A 20,666-nucleotide genomic window follows, 5' to 3' on the forward strand; every position below is an offset into this window, starting at 1 on the left:
ACTTTAGCACAGATATTAAAGAAAATTATCAGCTTCAATATATAAGGAAAGTCTACACATTGAACATTTTAGAAACTGTATCCACAGAGTTTCTGGACAAATGTGTATTACATACAGGCTGATATGAAGAATTCAAGACAGAAACAGTCATCCAAACATTAGTATGGAATATCCAATAAAATAGTATGTTAATATTAAATTTTTTCACTTCTAGTTATTTGATTGCCTGTTAACCCAAGGTACTTAACAAGTGGACAATTGTTTATATTTTTGTTGTGAGCTGCACATTTGTTCCTAATCCTAAAAGTCAGCCATGAGCAAAGAACAAATGTTTATAGCCTGATTAATGTGGACACTTCCTACATGTTATATCTTTAAGTATCTTAAATTAACTGGCAATCAATTAACTTGTGGGAGAAGTGACTAATGTAGACATAATGTGGAGAAACCCAGAAGTGGCTTCTGAAGCAGAGAGCTATAGGACCGAACCATATAATCTAGAAAAATAAATTCGCATAGCCATTTTATCTACCATTAGACTAGGTACAGGCCCCAAAGATCATCACTCAAAATTACTGTAAAGGAAGCAGGTTTGGTCACAAGGGCAATCAAAGTAAGTTTGTTTCCCAGAAGATAATGACTAATCGCTCTGTAGTCTACTTATACCACTTCCTACAGAAAAACTGTTTATTATGCCCATTATTCACAGAAAAGCCTCAATCTCTTGCTCGTTAAGATATTTACTTAAGGTTATTTTTTTCAAATTTGAAACAAAAAATCTTAAAAAACTTTTGCTTAGTTAGTTGACACCACTACTACAGTCATGACCAACCCTTATGCCAGTTCATAAAGGGCATTGTAACATAGCCTACTCTTTTGGAGCATCACAAAAAGAGCTGCACCAGAAGTACTTATTCCTCAGGTCTATTTGAAAGTTCTCAGAATCTGCAATTTTTGGACTCATTTGGTGGGTAGTACTTCTTGTTTTATATTGCTCCTAAGCAATTCTTCAACAAAAAAAACTTCAAAAACAGACTCCAATGAAGACTGCTGAATTGGAATTAATTTACAAACTGGATACAATTAATTTAGGCTTGAATAAAGACTGGGAGTAGATGGATCATTACACAAAGTAAAACTATTTCCCCATGTTTATTACCCCCTCCCCCCCACTGTTCCTCGCATGTTCCTGTCAACTGCTGGAAATGGCCCACCTTGATTATCACTACAAAAGGTCTTTCCCTCCCCTCCCCCCCCACTCTCCTGCTGCTAATAGATCACCTTACCTGATCACTCTTGTTACAGTGTGTATGGTAACACCCATTGTTTCATGTTCTCTGTGTATATAAATCTCCCCACTGTATTTTCCACTGCATGCATCCGATGAAGTGAGCTGTAGCTCATGAAAGCTTATGCTCAAATAAATTTGTTAGTCTCTAAGGTGCCACAAGTACTCCTTTTCTTTTTGCGGATACAGACTAACACGGCTGCTACTCTGAAACCTTTCTTTAAGCTGTTTTTTATCTCAGGGGAAGCTGGAGTCCCCGTGCAACTGTCTTCCCTTATTAAAAATGGCCATCATAATCCATTATTCTCAATGTGAATGAATCTAGGCTACCCTCAGTTAATATGGCCACCAGTTCCCTACAGCCTTCCCAAAGGAGAGGGGGAACTGGGAAGAGAGCACAATAAAGTGAAAGGTAGTACAATATGGAGAAAAGAATTAGAAGCAGGGAAATACAACTGAATAAAGGGGAGGACAAAAAGGGGAAGGAGAAAAAAAAACAATTTCCCCCAACGGAGACATCCATCTCTTCCATTCTCCACCCCTCTTACAAATGCTCACTAATTTCAATTCACTGACTCCTGCAATATACGGCACTGAAGGAGCTTGTCAAAACTTGGCAGCCATGGAGACTTAGGGGTGGGGAAGAAGGAGCAGAAGCAATTTAATGTGAACTTCAAAACAGCCTGATAATGGTACAGTCTGCCTTCCAATTCTGCCAATGAGAGGCCAAAAGAAGAGTTTTAATGTGTATACATTAATTTAAAATGGAGAGCCAATCACTAAAATATACATCTATGCATGACTGACTAATGTACTAGAACAATACAACAGAGTTTTATACTGACTGTATTAGACTTCCTCTAAAATGAATAGAATTTACACAGGAGATAATGACTTGAGGTGCAATACAGAGAAGGCATCCCTAGTACATATGGTCATCTATGCTTTTATACCATCACTCACTTCTGGGATATTACCTTGACCTAGAATCCCAACTAATGCCATAGTTTTACTGCAGGAAATAAGCCCATATGTTCCTCTTTGGCCCCAAATCACAGGGATGGGAATAAACTAATAGAACACCTCTGCAACTCTTCACACTTGGTCATCAGGACAGACAGGGATGCAGATTGGAAGAGGGGGTAGGGACAGAAAATATAGAATAGAACATATTGTGGGAAACCAGATCATTAGCCCATGACTTCCTTCATGCTTTCCTTTGCCCCCATCTTCAACCATTACACCAGCAGCTATGGCAGATGTAGCTTCTATCAATTCACACAAGTGTCAGTGGGGAATCACAGACCATGCTGTTGAGTTAAAGAATCGTATAGTTAGAGATGGAATATACCTATTTAAATTATTCAGTCCCCAACCAGCACAGAATTGTTCTTTTAGTGCTTTGCCCAGACTCATTTTAAAAACCCCAAACATTAGGGCTTCCATCACTTCCCTCAATTATTTCCTTCCTTCAAGCACCATTAATTTTTAACATTTTTTACTGTGGCTATTACACAGTCTGAGGGAGAAGGACAAGGAGCATTCTGGATTTTTTTTGCTGAGAGAAAAAGAGGTCTATGTGGAAGGTGGTAAAAACATGTACCTACCTCTTTTCATAGTGGCTCTCTGCACTACACAGTGAGATTATTCTAGTTATAATGTTATAGAAAGGTAGCTAGTGGGTTTAGGACCTAATCCCATGGCTGTTGAAATCAGTGGCAAAGCTCCCATTTTTCTCTGTTGTCCTTAGACCCTAAGGGACAATACTGCAACAATGACCACTTTTTGGTGGGGACCAAACTAATTTATTATATTTCTTTAAAGTCTATAGGACTCTTCCATAACCTTTCTATAGGTTCTCTGAACCATCCTGTAGAATTTAATAGAAAATTACATCCCCGTTGTAGAATACAGGGTAAAAACACAATAGAGAAGTTATCATTTCCTGTTAATATACACACTAAATTTTTAGAGGGATTTATACAACTCTACAACATTTCTAGACTGCTAGTTTCATTCACCTCTAAAGTGTTTCCATAAGAGTGTTTTGAAAACTGTTCCCCATAAACTCCTTCCCTTAATATGCTTTTCTGTTAATACCAGACAAGCATGTTATTTCTATATTTTTCTATTTGTTTTCATTTATTATTTTATTCTTATTTTTTCTAAGTTCTGATGAAATAGATACCCTTCCCCTCATTTGACTATTTAATTGGTGCTATTACTCAGTTAGATACATGCATAGCTAACTATTTTTGTGTCTCTTAAAAAAGGCCTTACCGATTTTCATTACTAAATCCGATGTTCTACATTCTTTCTATTCTGAATCTGTCTTCTAAGATGTTTTACTTTTTCAACTACAACAATATGCAAAGCTCTCTTCCACAGAGCGCTCAGCCTATATGAAATTCCTGTATAGTCACATACTTCACTATTTAAAAAAGCAGAATAAAACATAATTCCTAACAATTATAATGTGTTAATTTGCAAACTAGAAATAGTCTTGAAGTCCAACACTCAGATTAAAAATGAAAGCTAAGCAGAACAGTTGTTTCATATTGACTAGTTAGTCAACAAACCCTGAATAATAAGTAAATTGCAGAAAAGAATATATGTAGGGGGACATTATTTGTGCCTGAACAAATGTATATTCAAGAGATTTCAATAATGTCAGCTGCTCCATCAATTAAGTAATAATGATCACAACTCAATGCATTTCCTAGGGATTAATAACCAATGGGGAGAATTAATGGCCCAAGGTGAACCTGAGGGCTATTAAAACCATTAATTCCCCAGGAAATCCATTTAGGATGAAACTTTTTGCTAGTCTTGCATAATGACAGGTTTCAGAGTAGCAGCCGTGTTAGTCTGTATTCGCAAAAAGAAAAGGAGTACTTGTGGCACTTTAGAGACTAACAAATTTATTAGAGCATAAGCTTTCATAAGCTCACGAAAGCGTATGCTCTAATACACTTGTTAGTCTCTAAGGTGCCACAAGTACTCCTTTTCTTTTTGCTAGTGTAACAGAACAGCATATATTCTTTCCTTTTTTCTGTTTTATTCTCCACTACATGTACGCAACATGTGTGCTTTCACTCTACCTGGCCTGTCTAGAGAATCACTGTCCATAACATTAGTCAGCCTGGTTTGCTGTTTGTTTCCATAACCTTTCTTTTCATTTACAACCATCATTATGCTTTTGTTACCTTATTCACAATGCCTAAGAGAAGCAATCTTCTCTGAGCAGGAAACTCCGGAACATTTGCAGAAATATTTTTAAATCGATAAACAATTTCATGTGAGTGCAAGGACTTAACCCGAGCCTGAAACCTGTGTTGAGTATTTGGTCTGGTGTTTGGGGTCCTATCAACTATCCCTGGCCATTGCACAGGGATAACTTAGCCTGAAAGGTTTCTAGTTACAATATAAACAAGAGAAGAAGCTTTAATGGATTTATTTTAATATCAAACTTTTCCATAAATTCCTATAGATTTTAATAAGGATTAAACCAATAAAGTTCTATGGAAGTATTCTAAAATATCATACAAGTAAGTAGATCATCATTTCTATAGATTTTTTTTATCATCCAATAGTATTGAATTTATTTCTACTACAGTATTTATTAGGATTGTTAAATAAAGCTCTCTGGAAAGGATATATACACCATATAATCCAAAATAAAAATACAAAACTGTTTCGGCTGTATTTTATTATGAAGAAAACAAAATAAGTCACACAGTTAGGTTCCGAAAAGCAATCAGCACAAGTTTGAGAGAGTAAGAGAGGCTAACAATTTTATATGTGATTAAATGTGAAATGAAGAAGTTCCATTTTTTAAAAGTATTTCTCTATGGATGACAGTCAAGGAAAAAGGGACATGAAAAATGTGGGTTTACAGTGCGGTTGCTGAATGGTGTTGATGGCCTATGAGACATAGAAGGTCAGTCTAGATGACTTGGTAGTCCCTTCTGACCTTAAATTCTATGGTTATGTTGTCAAGGGCAAGATTGAGTTGCTCTCCATGCCTACACAGCAGACTAAAGGATATAAGGTACCCCTTACTCCCCCTGCTTTGTGGCCTTCCAGCATTACTCTTTTCTATGCAGTGGCGTTAGCAAAATCCACAGAGCAGCTATGAGAGCTGAGAAAACAGGTTTTTTGGTTTGCTGGAAATTTTAAAATATAGGAAAAAAAGTCAGTTTAGGGTCAAAGTAAAAATAGTCATTTCAGGTTGAATGAAACATTTCATTTTAGTATTTTTAAAAATAAAATTGAAGAAAATTTAAGAGTCATTTTGAATGAAAAAAGTTTTGGTTTGAAAATGTCGAAACAAAATATTTTGAATTCTTTAGAATTCAGCAAAACTGATGGGAATTAGTCAAATGTTTGGGTGTTGCCAGGTGTTCTTTTTCCCCTGAAAAAATGTTTTAGCCAAAAAATTTCATCCAGCTCTAGCTACTGCTTCTCCAGAGAGTGGGGAACCTTGACTCTGCTTCTCCACTGCACTGGCCTGAGTTGGCCCTTAGGTGAAGTAATGTCTTTCCATTGCCAGCCAGAAACAGACTACTCCTCTTTCCAAGACCATTCCTGAGTCAGTGCAGCTATGCCAGCCTGTACTCAGGGCTACAGTCAAGAGAATCATTATCATCCTTGTTCTTTCATCTCATCAGTGGGAAAGGAGGTTTTTTAAAAACATATTTGGAAGAAATATCTTGCTTAATATATTTTGGCAAGTGCCCACGTTTTTCTACACATGCCAAAGACAGAATAAAGGCTTTTTAAAGATAGACTTATTTCTCCAAAATTTTCTTCCTCTCCCTCTGTAACACCTTAAGAAATGTTTGAAATGTAGTGCACTATTATTTAACTGTTAAATATGGTTATTAGCTGTAATGTCTGATTCTAGTTATTTGAATGTAATGTATCTGCTTGTGATGATCAACTTTTTCTTTCTCTCTTTTTCCTTAAAAATGACATCTTTAGTTTTGATACTATTTGGATATGAATATGATAGATATTTATAGATAGATTATGTTGATTTTTTTTTCTTGTGGTACTGATTCATCATAACTTTGCAATGAAAGATACTGGTATAATAAAAAATCCAGAATAATCAGACAGTGTCACAAAAGCTGCTAGCAGCACACTACACTTGTATGATCCTCAGTCTAGTATCTCACCATATTTAAGAGATTTTTAATCTCACAGAACCCTATGAGGAGGGAAGGACTATCTGCATTTCACAGGTGGGGATCTGAGGCAAGTGGCTGATCAAGGTACATAGCCACAAGCTCTCTCTATGACCTTGGCTAAGTACAGAAATGAACCTCTCTCTCGAGTCCCAAACCAGAGCCCTATCCACTAGGCTGTCCTTCCTACGGTCAAGGCAATGAGAAGCCCAGACTTGGTAACTAGAGAATTACAGCTGGCACATTTCTCAGCAGTGAGTACAAGCTGTTACAAAGTGTGAGAAGAAGAAGAAGAAGAAACAAAAGAGCTGTCCCTGACTTACAAACAGCTACTCTATTACTGCTGATTAAAAAAAATGAATTTTGACAAGCACAGGTTCTGCACTCAGTGGATATCCGATGTATAACTTTGTAACCCAGAACTTGTGTACTTAGAACAGAACTATTAATAGTCTTGTATTTTTCCATCACTTTCTCCACTCTGAATAGATTTAATAGAGAGAACTCAGAACAAATGGTCATGTAAAAAAACAAAACTGCCCCCCCCAACATCTTATCACTATAAATGGATAAAAGTGAAAATAAGATGAAAACATCCATGAAGCAGTAATAATGAACAACTCTGAAGAGGTTTAGAGAACTGGTTTGAATAAGAAAACATTTCAGACATTTGACTCTACAAAGCTTTTCTGAATTATACATAGTTGAGGTTCCAGCAGCTCTCAATGTTGCCTTGCTCTCCTAACCATCAACTGAACAGCCCTCTCTCCTCTGAGGTGACCTGCTTTATAATTCACTTTGTGAATATAATGTATTGGTGAGATTTTCAGGAAGACCCTTTTACAATGAACTATACGTCCGATTTGAAACCAGGATAGGCTGCACAGCTTCAAGTCATGTCCGCACTAGAGTTTTCACCAATGCAACCTTGCTAGTGGCTAAACCTCCTGGGCAGATGAGATGTTACTCATGCAAAACTTTTTCATGGTCAAAGTGAGTTTTGTATCAGAGGATGCTTTCCAGCTGCTCCCTTTTTTGTTTTAATCTGGGTCAAAACTAAAACTAGACAAACCATTTTCAGGATGCAATGGATATAATGAATTTAGCTCCTTATGTATTTTGTATATTAATTACCTGTTGTGATGGACTCAGACCAGAAGGATATAAGAGAGAGTTGTCCTACTGGGATCAAGGAAGTGCTAAAGGATCCCCCCCCAGCCTAAGAGGGGTGTCCACTGGACCAGGAAACCAAATAAGTATGGAGGACAACTAATGAAACAACAGGGACAGGAATGCAGTCAAAGGGTCAAACGAAGGGAACCAGATGGGGACACTGAGCAGAGAACCCTGGACAGCGCCCACTGCTCCTCCAAGGCATCAAGGGAGTCAATGGATGCCGCTCAGAGGAACTCTGCCCGGATACATGAATGGACGGAAGATTGGAAATAGGCCCCACAGTCACAGAAGACTCCATCGGCCAACTTCCTCACCCTGGTTTTATAGATGGCCACTTGAACCAGGGCCAGAAAGAAGTTGACCAGGAAGTCCCGTGACTTAGTGGGGCCATGGATAGGGAGTGCATAAATAAAAAAGGTGAGGGGAAAAGTAACCAAAATCTTAATAAGATATCTAAGAGGAGCCGGAATGGGGGCTGTGGCCTGGCACACTCCAAGTATGTGTGTGCCAGGGTTTCCCTCATGTCACAAAAGGGGCAGGTGTCTGGGATAGGAGTGAACCGCGCCAAGTACATGCCCGTGCTCTCAGCCCTGTGAGGGAGCCGCCAACTGATATCCCCAGCGAGCCTTGGAACCAGGGTGGAGTATAGGCTGGCCCACCGAGGCTTCTCACCCTCTAGAGATGGCAAGAGGTCCCACCACTTTGTGTTGGGGAGGGACACAAGGGTGAGGACATGAAGGGTGTGGAGCATGAGCATGTATAGATGTTTCCTTGGTGCGGTCCCGAAGCAGACCAGCTGCAGATCGTGCAGCTGGCTCACGGTGAATGGGCAGGAGGGTCAGTTGGTTCCACGGGGCAGAGGCCCAATGAAAAGGTTCAGAGGGCCTGGGGTGGAGAGTGGGTGGGGCGTACCCTCATGCAGGACCCGGTTGAGATAAACCCGAGCAGTGGGCGGCAAAGTGGCCCACACCTCCTGAAGTACGCGCCAGGGAGTACAAGGCCTGGAGAGTCCCATGCCCAGAGTGAGCATCAGGGGATCCAGCCAGTCTCTTTGGTCATAGTCCAGGAGGTCTCCGACTCTTGTGACTTCTGCCAGGACCAACCTCTGGTGCACCGAGGGGATTCCGCCACCTGCACATGGAGCTGGGGATTGTGTAGCAGGGGCTCCGCGAGGAGATCTGCCCCCACGGACCTGGTCACTGAGAACAGTTTCCAGGTCCGGAGGAGGTCCTAGTAGAAGATCGGCAGCCCGGTGAGGTCTTGCGGAAGATAAAGGAGCTGCCGGTCATATTGGAGCCCTTGGAAGCAGTACAGGAAGCCATGCAACAGTACGCTCCACGCCAGACTACCTGCACCATAAAGGAGCCTCTGCAGGGCCTGGAGGCGGAAGACATGGACCTGAGTGTGGAGACACTTAAGGCCCTGCCCTCCATCTTCTAGGGGTAGATGGAGAATCCCCGCAGAGAACCAGTGCAGTCCTGACCAGAAGAACTCAGAATTGATGTCCGGAGGTTGGCCAGGAAAACTGGGACCAGGCTGTTGAGGCGGTACCAGAGCATGGATAGGACTAGTTTATTTAGCACCAGTGCTCTCCCTTGAAGGGAGAGGCACCGGAGTAGTTCTCTCCATTTCCGGAGCTGGTCTGTCACCCTGCCCTCTAAATCGTGCCAGTTCTCTGGTGGAGACGGATGCGTGGCAGAAAGGTAAACGCCGAGATAGAGCAGCGGACCCGTGCTCTACCGGATGGCCTGAAGCACGGGTGGGAGGGAGCTCACCTGCCACCCATCCCCGACCACCAGACCAGAACTCTTGACCAAGTTGACCGGGGTGGAGAGGCTGCCGAATACATGGCCTGGCGGGCCTCCACCTGCACCAAATCACCCGGGTCCTGGACTACATCGTCAGTGTACGCCGACAGGACCAGTTGCAGCTCTGGCTCCCTTAGCACCAACCCTGTCAACCTCCTATGGAGGAGACAGAGGAAGGGCTCGATCACCAAAGTATACAGCTGGCCCTAGAGGGGGCACCTCTGCCATACTCCTCGCTTGAAGCTGACCGGTTCGGTCAGGGTCCAGTTGAGCATGACCAGACAATCTGCAGAGGTGTACAGCTCCTGGAGAAAACCCACAAACTGGGGTCTGAAGCCAAACACTCGCAGAGTGCTCAGGAGATACCCGTGGTCGAATGCCTTCTCCTGATCCAAGGACAGGAGGGCGAACGACAGAACATCCCTTCACCCGAGTTCCAAGAGGTCCTGGACCAGATACAGGTTGTCAAAGATAGTGCAGCCCGGGATGGCATAGGTCTGGTCTGGGTGGACCATGTCTGCCACCTCGGACCCCAGCCAAAGCAAGATGGCTTTTGCTACGACTTTGTAGTCCATGCTGAGGAGCAAGATGGGACACCAATTTCGTAAATCATGGAGGTCCCCCTTCTTCGGCAATAAGGCGAGCATTGCTCACCTGCACGAAAGAGGGAGGACCCTGCTCTTTAAAGACTCGGCTCAGACTGTGACTAGGTCTGGGCTGAGGATATCCCAGAACACACGGTAGAACTCCACGGTCAGCCCGTCCATGCCCGGAGATTTATTGGTGGGCATGCGGTGGAGGGCTTTTGAGAACTCAGCCAGAGCAAGAGGCAGCCCACGCTGACCATAGGGATTTCTTCCCAGAGCACTCTGCAAGCTTTAGAATTGGTCGATCCAGGGAGAAAACAGCTGCATAGAAGGCCCTGGTCCTCCCGTACATCTCCACCAGATCTGGGAGGGGGGTTCCATCCTCTGCCAGAAGGCAGGTGACATACTTCTTGGCTCCCCCTCCTTTTCTCTAAGGCATAGAAGAAGTGGGAGCCGCTGTCCATCTCCCGAAGGAGATGGATGCGGGATCGAACAAAGGCGCCCTGGGCCCGATGGTCTTCGAGGTCCTCCCGCTTCTCCCAGCACACTCCGCAGAGGGATGGCAGCCAGATGCCTCTCCAGCTCTAAGATCTCCCATTCCAACTGCTCTATTGCCACATCCCTCTGCCGGCTAGCGCCTCGGCTGCAGTCACGGCAGAAGAGTTGGGTGCGCACCTTCCCCAGGTCCCACCACCGCCGCGCCGAGGGAAAGGCATGCTGCTGCCCTCGCCAGGCCAGCCAGAACTCTCGGAAGGATGCCACGAAGCCAAAATCCTCCAGCAAGCTGTTGTTGAAATGCCAATAGGCTGGCCCCGGCCTCTCCACGCAGAGAGAGGCCGTCACAGTGGCTAAATGATGATCAGAGAATGGGGCCTGCCGGATGCTGGAGGAGTGGGCCTGTGAAAGATGGAAACATGATAAATAGATGCGGTCCAACTGGGAGTGGCGCGACCGATGGGCCTCCACCTGGACAAAGGTGAACATCGAGATGTCGTCTGGGTGGTGGTCGCCCCAGACATCCACCAGGGAGTGACGTTCAACTATCTTCTGGCGGCCGGGCACTGCTCGGTCCCCGAGTGTTCCTGCTCCTTGAGGGTGGTGTTAAAGTCCCCGCCCAGGACCAGGCACTCACGAGGATCCAAAGTGCCGAAGAAGGTGGATGCCTGCTGACAGAAACGCAGCCACTCCGGGCCTGATGTTGGGGCATAGACATTAACTAGGTTGACCACGAGCCCCTCCATACGAACCTGGAGGTGCAGCAGGCGGCCCGGCACAGCCTCGGCGATCCCCAGCACCTCGGGCTGTAGGTCTGGGGAGAACAGGGTCGCCACTCCAGCTGTACAAACTGTGAGATGGCTAAAGTAGACCCTGTCCCCCCAGTCCAGCCGCCAGCTGTCTTTGGCGGCTGGATCCATATGGGTCTCCTGCAAGAAAACCGGAGTACCCCCTGTCCTGAAGAAAGGAGGCTCCTGGCTCCTGCGGAGACCCATCCTACAGCCCCGGGTGTTCAATGTTGCGATAGTGATGGGTGCCATGAGAAGGGCTGGGGGGGGATTCTCGTTGGCAGGGATGCTCACGGCTCCCATTGGGCCGTGCAGCAAACTGTGACCTAACCCATAAGTGAGCAAGGAGTCATGGAAGCCGTGGACTCGCTGGTAGGCTGCGGTGGCCTGCTTCCTGGTCCTTTTACCTTCCCCCATAAGGGCCGTCGCAGCAAGGAGAATTTGATGAAAGTCCCCCCATCACTGAAGAGCAAGCTGTACCTTGTTGTGGGAGTCTTCAAGAAATTCCTGCAGCTCCTCTTGCAGTGCATGGGGGGGGGTGGGATTACTGCTCCTGACCATCCTCTGGTGGGGCCCCTGGCAGAGCCCTGTGGCCCACCAAGACGGACCGGCACCACGTGGCCTGCCTCAAACCCTGGCTCAGAAGGGGGCAGCGGAGGGAAGATAGCAGCTCCTAGTGGGTCGGGACAGGGAAAAATAAAGGCTGCTTTCTGGGGGTCATCTGCCAGAAAAGGGAAGGAGACAGCCCCAGGGGCGGCAATAATATCATGGGAGGTGGAGGAAATAGGGACAGGGTCGGCATCAGGGGCAGAGCCAGGGTCAGAGCTAGATTCTGGGCTCCAGAAGCCAAGCAACTGGGCAGTGGCACCTCCTGGTCAGGCTCAGAGGTTCGGGGGGTGGGAAGGGGGCTCTCAGCGATGCTGGGTGCAGGCTCCATGGTGGGTTTGGCAGCGATGGCATCAGGAGGTGGACTATCTTCTGTAGGGCCCCTGCCCGGCAAGGAGGTAGATTGCTCCACACCAAAAAGGGGTGCTTCTGGTGGCTCAGGTCCTGGCCGCATGGCACCTGCCATCACCTCAACAGGCTCGGCAGCAAGCAGCGGGGTGCCATCTGTGGCTGGGTTGGTGGAAGAGTCCAGGGGCTCTTTGGAGGTGAGAGTGGAAGCAAAGGCTAGGGGGAGGGAGCATGGGGAAAGGGGAGCCAGAGTGAGGTCGCCCAGATCGAGGCCCACTGGCAGAGGGTCATCAGACCCAGAGCCTTGATCTCCTCATAAATGGAGGGGAGATCACCTTCCACCACCCCAGGGTTCTCCCCGCTGGCACCCGAAGCGACGGTCGCCTTGGGGCTCACAGGGACTTTAGATGGTAACGGGGCAGGAGGCGCTTCATTGGGGGCCTTGGAGGGAAGGGACTCCCTTGGAGGGGTGATACTGCCCTCCGGTGCTGCCACGTCTTCCCTAGCTGGCACCGGTGGATGGAATACACCCATGGGCAAGGTGGAAGGCTCAGCATTGGTGCCCCCATTCCTGGTCTTCTGGGGAGCCTCCACATTGGATGGAAAGAGCAGAGCTCAAGCCTTCCGCTTGTCCCGCTGTACTAGGGTCTAGCCCTCCGTGGCATCATCTGGGAGCTGGCTAGCAGGGGTTGGGTCAAGGGACAGGGGTGATGGCTCAGGGACTCGGGGAGGTAACGGTGGGGAAGCACGAGGGAGGTGGGGCTCTCCTGCTCATCTGGGTGTACTGGTGGAGGTGCCCCTTGGTCCCAAGCAGGAACAGTGGTGGGTTGGGAAGGAGGAGGGGCGGCTCTGGGTGCTGGGCAACCAGGGGCACCAGCGAAGATGGGGCTGGCACCCTGCTGGGCTCGGGGGTTCTGGATGCCCCTCCATGCTGGTCAGGGGGCAGTCCCTCTGGACGTGTCCCATTGCCCAGCAGAGGTAGCACCGGGCCTCCCTGATTGAATAATGCACCCAGTAGCGGGCCCCTGGTAGGGGACGAGGAAGGAGCCCTCGAGTGCCTCTCCGTCACATGCCGCCAATGGCAGTTGAAGCTGCACTTGGCTGCGGAACGAGAGAACGTAACGGAGGATGGGGTCTTTACAGCCCAGTGGGAGAGGGCTTACAACTGAAATGGGCTTCCCTGGGGTAGAGAGGGCGGGTAATAGGGCAGCATTGGGAAGGAAGGGAGGGACAGAGGTCAGGACCAGTCAGGCGCCCAGGTCTTCCAGTAGTTCCAGGGGTATGAACACGCCCCCCACCACCAGGCCCTTCTCCACCACCTCCTGGGTGGCGGTCTCCGATGCTAAGAAGAAGATGACTTTTCCATACATTTTGGAGGCCGCCACGATGGCTGTGGGCCCCACCACCCTAGCCAACGCCCGCACGTAGGCCTCCACGTGGGGCGAGGCGGGCACCAGGAGGCAACGGAAATCGTGCTTCCTGGTCATGGTGGGGAAGGGGCCCCGGCCGCTATATATAGTAGCGGAGGTGGTGGGCTGAAGAGATGACCTAGCGGCAGGTGGGAGAGCAGGCTGCCGCTACCTGGGCGTATGCCCTGGGGGCTGGAGGAGGAACACCCGCAGAGCTGGTGGAGGGAACAGCGGGGAGGGATGTCGCAGCTGGTGGTGGGTCCGCGGCAGTGAGGGCAGCCCGTCATGGAGGGCTTGGTCTTTTTAGTGGGGCCCTTACCCTTCTTCTTACCCTGGCCCTTCCCGCCAGCTGAGGGGGCTTCCCCAGAGTCAGAAGGGTGAGGGACGTGGCAACAGTGGAGGGCACCCCAGTGTTCACTGGAGCCCCAGCGAGGGCAGTAGCAGATGGTTGGGCTGCAGTGGTGGAGGTAGAGGCTCGGGGGGGGGGCAATGGGGAGGCAGGCGGGGGAGGAGCTGCAGGGTCTGCTAGAGGGGCTCCACCCGCCTTGTTCCCCGCCATAATGAGCGGGGAGGGAGGAGGAAACACCAGAAAGAGGAGGGGAAAGAGGAAGCAGGTCAACCACTCCTCCCCACTAGAGGAAGTCTGGCTCCTCTAGTTGCACTAGGGGAGAGGGGATTACAACAGCATGGGGGGCTTCAGTGAAAAGGGGTTAAACTAAAATGGGGAGGGACAAAAGCACATGGGATGGGGCATAGGCGCACTGAATAAGGGGCTAATCGGGGCAGGGAGTACCAAGCTGGAGGTAGGACAGGGAACAAAGGAGCTAGATTCAGAGGCTGGGGCGGGGCTAACAAACAAACAAAAGCTGCAGTGGGAAAAGGGTGGGGCAGGCAAACAAACTGAAGCCAGTAAGGGGGGAGCTGGGGCAAAGGGGAGGGGCAAAAGGCTGCAAGGAGCACATGGGGCAGGAAGCAAGGGGCAAAACTGTGAGGGTCATTCCAAGGAGGGAACGTGAGCCTACGGGCACTTACAAAAGGCAGTTTGGGCTGGCTGCTGCTTCAGGCCCAAAAGGCGGTGAAAGGGTGTGGCAAGCCAGGGGAGCAGCTGAGTCTCAGAGGCAGGAGCTTGAGGCAGATGGTAAGTGGCCACTGGAGTAGTGGAGGGGGCAGCGGTGGTGGTGGGGTTGAGGGGGGATATAGATGGACTGGGGGCAGGCTCCACACCACACCCCCTGTGTCCGCACAAACACAGTCAAAACCCCCACCACAAGAGAACAGTTACTCAGTGTGAAAGGCCCCCTCCACGGTGGTCTGCAGAGTCTGTAAGTGCTCCCCTAATAGCAGATGGCCCTCTTCTTCTCCTCCTTAGGCCTCCAGCAGCTCCTCAGCAGTACACACAGCAGCAATTCCAGGTGGCAATCTGGTGGTCCAGACAGGCAGAAAGGACCCCTCACAGGTGGTGGTGGTGATGGTGTCCACAGCAGCAATGGCTAGGGCTGGGGTCCCACACTGCCCTCCTCTGGGGAGCCGGCCAGCAGCTCCCCCCTCCCCCAACAAGGGGCTGTAATTGGAGCAGTAGCAACACCTGAGGGGGGGAGGGGTCCAGCAGCTGGCCAGCAAAAAGTAGCAGAGAAGGGGGCTAACAATAACTACCTAACAGTGGTAGTGGTGTCTAGACCAGCCAGGGGGGAGTAGTAACAACAGGGAGGGCCTAAAAGAAGCAGCAGCCACCCTCTCCCTTTAGGCCAGAGGGCTATAGGAGAGAGGTGGAGGCAGATATATCAGCCTTAGAATGAGCTGTTCCCTGTATAGCCAAACAAAGGCTACTCCAGGCCAATCAAGACACCTGATGCCAATTTAACCAGATAAGGTTGTTAGGCTAATGGAGACAGCTGGAACCAGTTAAGGTCCTACTCATACTGCTTAAAAGCTCTCCTTTCCAGCTCTTCTTCTTTTGAGAAGCCCAGGTGAAGAGAGCTAGAGAAGAGGAAGTATTGCTGAATCCTGAGGTAAGGGTGAAGCTTTGGAACAGGGGACCATGGGCAAGTGGCCTAGGGAATCAAAGCAGTGTTATTGGTGAAGGAAAAACTGCCAACAGCTGCTACCATTAGGGTCCCTGGAACCTGGAGTAGAGGGTGGGCCTGGGTTCCCCCTCTTACCCCAGGCTCTACAGAGATCCCCTTGAGAGGGGAAGTGGACTTTGGTCCAGGCAGGAGGCCAAACTGAGCCTACTGAGCTCTAAGGAGCAACAGAGACTGTGGGTATTCTACCTTCTATACTGGCCTGTGATGAAAGTAGCTCAATAAGCTCTGACCTTTGCTGCTATACTAGGAAAGGGAGGTCTTCTGGGGGAGAAGAGTCATTGATGAGAAAAGATGACTGAGGATCCCAATCCATGTTTTACAGGTTTTTCCACATATGTGACAGGTGATTGCTTGGAGTAAGCATAACTGCTGGCTGGGATGCTGTACCCTTTCCTTTCTCCTCTGCCATTTCTCAGTCTCTTGAGAAGGCAATTCTTTTCAAAATAGGCTGAGGCATGATGTGATTCCATTGCAGTCTGTTGCTTGACAGCTCTTCCTAATTTATGGGGTCAATGCCTCCCTTCAGATACATTTTTCAGGGTGTCCTTGTAGTGTTTCCTCTGTCCCCGAAGAGTCCTCTTACCAGGACTAATTTGAGAAAAGAGGCCTTGCTTTGAAAGATGAGTACAGCCATCCGCATACAATGGCCAGCCCAGTGAAGTTGATGTTTCATAATCTGCACCTCAACACTGGTGGTAATAGCTGTAGAGGTAATGTTTGCGTTGGTATGACTATCTTCCCATCTGATATAGAGTCTCTTCCTAAGTAAGCACTGATGGCACCACTCCAGATGCTTAAGACGGCTTCGGTATGTGTAGGAGCATTGTCAGCAGATCAAGGGAAGTGATTATTCCTCTATTCGGCATTGGTTAGACCACATCTGGAGTATTTCATCCAGTTCTGTGCCCTCCACTACAGAAAGGATGTGGACAAATTTGAAAGAGTTCAGCAGAGGGCAACAAAAATGATTAGGGGGCTGGGGCACATGACTTATGAGGAGATGCTGAGGGAACTGGGCTTATTTAGTCTGCAGAAGAGAAGAGTGAGGGGGGAATTTGATAGCAGCTTTCAACTACCTGAAGGGGGGTTCCAAAGAGGATGGAGCTCAGCTGTTCTCAGTATTGGCAGATGACAGAACAAGGAGCAATGGTCTCAAGTTGCAGAGGGGGAGGTCTAGGTTGGAAACTAGGAAAAACCTTTTCACTAGGAGGGTGGTGAAGCATTGGAATGGGTTACCTAGGGAGGTGGTGAAATCTCCATCCTTAGAGGTTTTTAAGGCCTGGCTTGGCAAAGCCCTGGCTGGGATGATTTAGTTGGGTGTTGGTACTGCTTTGAGCAGGGGGTTGGACTAGATGACCTCCTGAGGTCTCTTCCAACCCTAATCTTCTATGATTCTATGTCATCTGTGTCTCGCACCCATAAAGAAGAGTGGGAATGACTACTGTACTATAGACCAGGATCTTAGTTTCCATCCACAGATCTCTGCCAATAAAGACACAACATAGCAACATTCTGAAGGATGCACTGGCACAATGGATCCCATGTTCAAGCAAGACTGGTGTCTGGGGGAGGTAAGGGAAATGCTCAATGTTTTCCAAGGGGTTCATGGGAAACAGGGGCAACTTGTGTGGGGGCAGGCTGATGGAGCCCCTTAGTCTTCCCAATGTTGAGGGAAAGTCCCAGGATATGATAGGCCCCTGAGAAAAGATCTAGGGTGGATTACAAGTTAGCTTTGGTATGCACAAGGATAGCACAGTCATCAACATACTGAAGGTCAGTAAAAACAGACCTTAATTTTAGAATGCAGACACCATAGGTTGAAGAGCTGGCCATTCATGCAATACACAGTCCCAATTCCAGAAGAAAGGTGGTCATGAATAAGAATCAAGATCATGGCAAGATAGACTGGGGAAAAAAGGACTGGTGCAATAACACAGCCCTGCTTAACACTAGTACGGATAGTGAAGGGGTCCATCTCCAACTCTTTATAGAGGAAAGGGGGTAAATAATGACACAAGGCAGTGCAGATTCTTATAAATGTGTTCATTTAAAAGCATCTGATGAATGATATGCATATGGACTGCTCAGAAACAGTCTGTGTGATAAATTCATGGAAGAAATTATTTGTAAATTGCTATGACCCTTCAGAAGGCCAGGACTTGTTTGAGAGAAATGCTTCCACGATTGCTTCCCTGCAATTTTTTGGGCACTTTGGTCTGTTTGTAACTACCTAACCTTCAGAGATGGACTGGTCTATACTAGAAAATTAGATCGACCCAGCTACATAGCTCAAGGGTGTGAAAAATTCCCATCCCCTCCCAGCAATGTAGTTAAGCCAACCTAATTCTCCATGTAGATTGCGCTAGGTCAATGGAAGAATTCTTCTGTCAACCTCTGCCTCTTGGGGACGTGGATTACTAATGGGAGAACCCCCTTACCCATCTGCGTATGTAATGTCTACACTGAAGAGCTTCAGCGGTACATCTGCAGCTGCATCGCAATAGCGTTTCAAATATAGACAAGCCCTCATACACCAGGGTACAGATAGAAACACTGCAGAAGAGAAAATCATTCCATCCCTTGCAAAGATCACAAAACTTGGATCTACTATGAGCTGAACCTAAGACAGCTACAATATCTCTGTTCGAGTCTTGTGTGTCCCTAAGACTTCTGATTTCATGCCTAGTCCCACATCCACGCTACCAAACATTTCAACACTTCCTTATAGAAATCCTCCAAGTGTCATGTAGGTCTTGGGACTAATCCAAATCTTAGGGCCATGAAGGAGTTTCTTTGCAGGTAGTTGGTTTGGGCAAAACAGTTGGAGGGAACCCACATGACTTCACATCTCAGTAAATACCAGCTGCATGGCTGAGGGAATAGGGGACATTCGCTTCTCAAAGGGGCACAGGAGAAATATTCACAAAGGGGAGACCTCTGAGCTACATTACTCTGGAAGTACAGGCAGTTTTCCTCATCTTCCTCTACCTAAAGGAGCACAACAACAGACATGTTCTGATTGGGACAGACAGCATTGTGACAGTGGGTTAACCGAACAGTACTGAACTCTTCTCACGAAATTTTTCCTGTCTATTCTAACAAGCACAAAATCCCTTGTGATTTGAAATGGGTGAATTTTTTTGTGTATAATCACTTATTTGACAAAAAAAAAAATTGGGTCCACCAAAACAGTTCATGAATTCCCAGTGGTGTCAGCAATTTTTTTCTGAAATAAAAGAAAATGGAAGTGTCAAAGTGGTTAATTTTTAACATTTCCAAGACAAAACATTTTGACTTTTCATTTTGAAAACATGGGTTTATTTTTTATTTCTGGTTGACCTGAACTGATTTTTCTTCAGTTTTTTTGGTTCAGCTTCCAAACGAGTATGTGGGAGGGGGGAAGTTCACACAGCTTTCCTTGTGATCCCTACCAAATGGCAGTGTGCAATTTGTGAAATTACGTGTTTGCACAAGAATTTGCAATGCTGTACATTCCCCTAACCATTAGCATTCTCTTCAACAAAATTTTACTCGTGCTAATATTCCTAAACAGGAATAAAAAGGGTTGTAAAGATAATTTAAGTGAATTTGTAGTTTTTAGTCAAATAGGTATTACTGATTGTTCTTTAGAACATAAGAACAGCCATACTGGGTTACACCAAAGGTCCATCTAGCTCGGTATCCTGTCTTCCGACAGTGACCAATGCCAGGTGTCCTAGAGAGAATGAACAGAACTGGTAATCATCAAGTGATCAGTCCCCTGTTGCCTATTCTCAGCTTCTGGCAAACAGAGGCTAGGGTCACCATCTCTGTCCATCAGGGCTCATAGCCATTGATGGACAATTTTGTATCACTAATTCAGCGCTAAACAAAAACCAACCAAAAAAAGCCAAATTGTCTTCTGTACTCAAAGTATTGACTAATGTTTTGTCTTTTCAGTGGATAAATGACTATATTACCCCTTCCTCAATGCAATCTTCATCTTCCTTAGGAGACTATGAATTAAAGAATGAAATGAATTCTCTTCAGCTCACCACCAGCACATGTGGAAAACTATGTATACACCTTTAACTGAGAGGTGACTTGTAGGAAAAACAGAAAAAAATAATATGTTTTAATTTCCTATAAAGGAAGACAAGTAGACAAACACACAGATCATATAAGGAACTGCCACCACTCAGTGATTAATAGTCTATGTATTTCCTCCTAGTCTCCCATGAAGCATAGAACTGAATGCAAAAATACCTCATTTCTCAATGATAACCAACCATTTGTAAGTCCCGAGGGGGGGGGGGGGAGAATATACTTCAAATATTACTGTCTGGCCTCTCAAAACTCTAACGAGTTTGTCCTCCCCAACACACATACTCTACACAGCTTTCAAACCTTTAATGTTACTCGGAATATTTCTTCCCTGCTTCCATAGATGCTGCACGTTCTTCCACTACAGGTGGTTTTAAGTAGAGGTCAGCAGCAGATCATCTTTGGAATAAGATTTTGTCATTCTGGCCAAAAAAAATCCATTTAGGACGAAAGGTTAACTATTAACTTTGCTTACATCAGTTTTCCTACCACGTTATTAGCAGCCCAGAAATAGAACCACTACAACTGATTTTCTTAAAAGGTAACATTTTTGTTCCATCCCTTGTCAAGAACCAGGATGTGGGTGGTCAGGCCTAGTGGTTGGAACAGGAGCCAGTAAGCAGAGCCAAAAGGTCAGAACCACAGTCAGGAACTGAAGCCAATGGTCCGAGCCAGTGTCCACAAACCAGTAACCAGGGTCAGAGGTGAAGTCAGGAACCAAAACCAGAGTTAGGAAGCAAGCATAGAGCAGACTGGGCAGGGCAGCACAGGATCAAGTCTAGGAACAAGGCAGGATCAGCAGACA

The 20,666-nt window shown here is 46.9% G+C and overlaps 1 long non-coding RNA gene across 1 annotated transcript; it reads left to right on the top strand.

Annotated features, from left to right (window-relative positions):
* Window positions 1–15,660: 15,660 nt before the first annotated feature.
* LOC122459872 lies at window positions 15,661–19,916 on the top strand. Its single transcript, XR_006280829.1, has 4 exons — window positions 15,661–15,703; window positions 16,533–16,586; window positions 17,257–17,349; window positions 19,718–19,916. It is a non-coding gene; the product is annotated as an uncharacterized LOC122459872 (long non-coding RNA).
* Window positions 19,917–20,666: the final 750 nt, after the last annotated feature.

The sequence above is a fragment of the Dermochelys coriacea genome, chromosome 4, assembly GCF_009764565.3.
Source record: "Dermochelys coriacea isolate rDerCor1 chromosome 4, rDerCor1.pri.v4, whole genome shotgun sequence".
Lineage (NCBI taxonomy): Eukaryota > Metazoa > Chordata > Testudines > Dermochelyidae > Dermochelys > Dermochelys coriacea.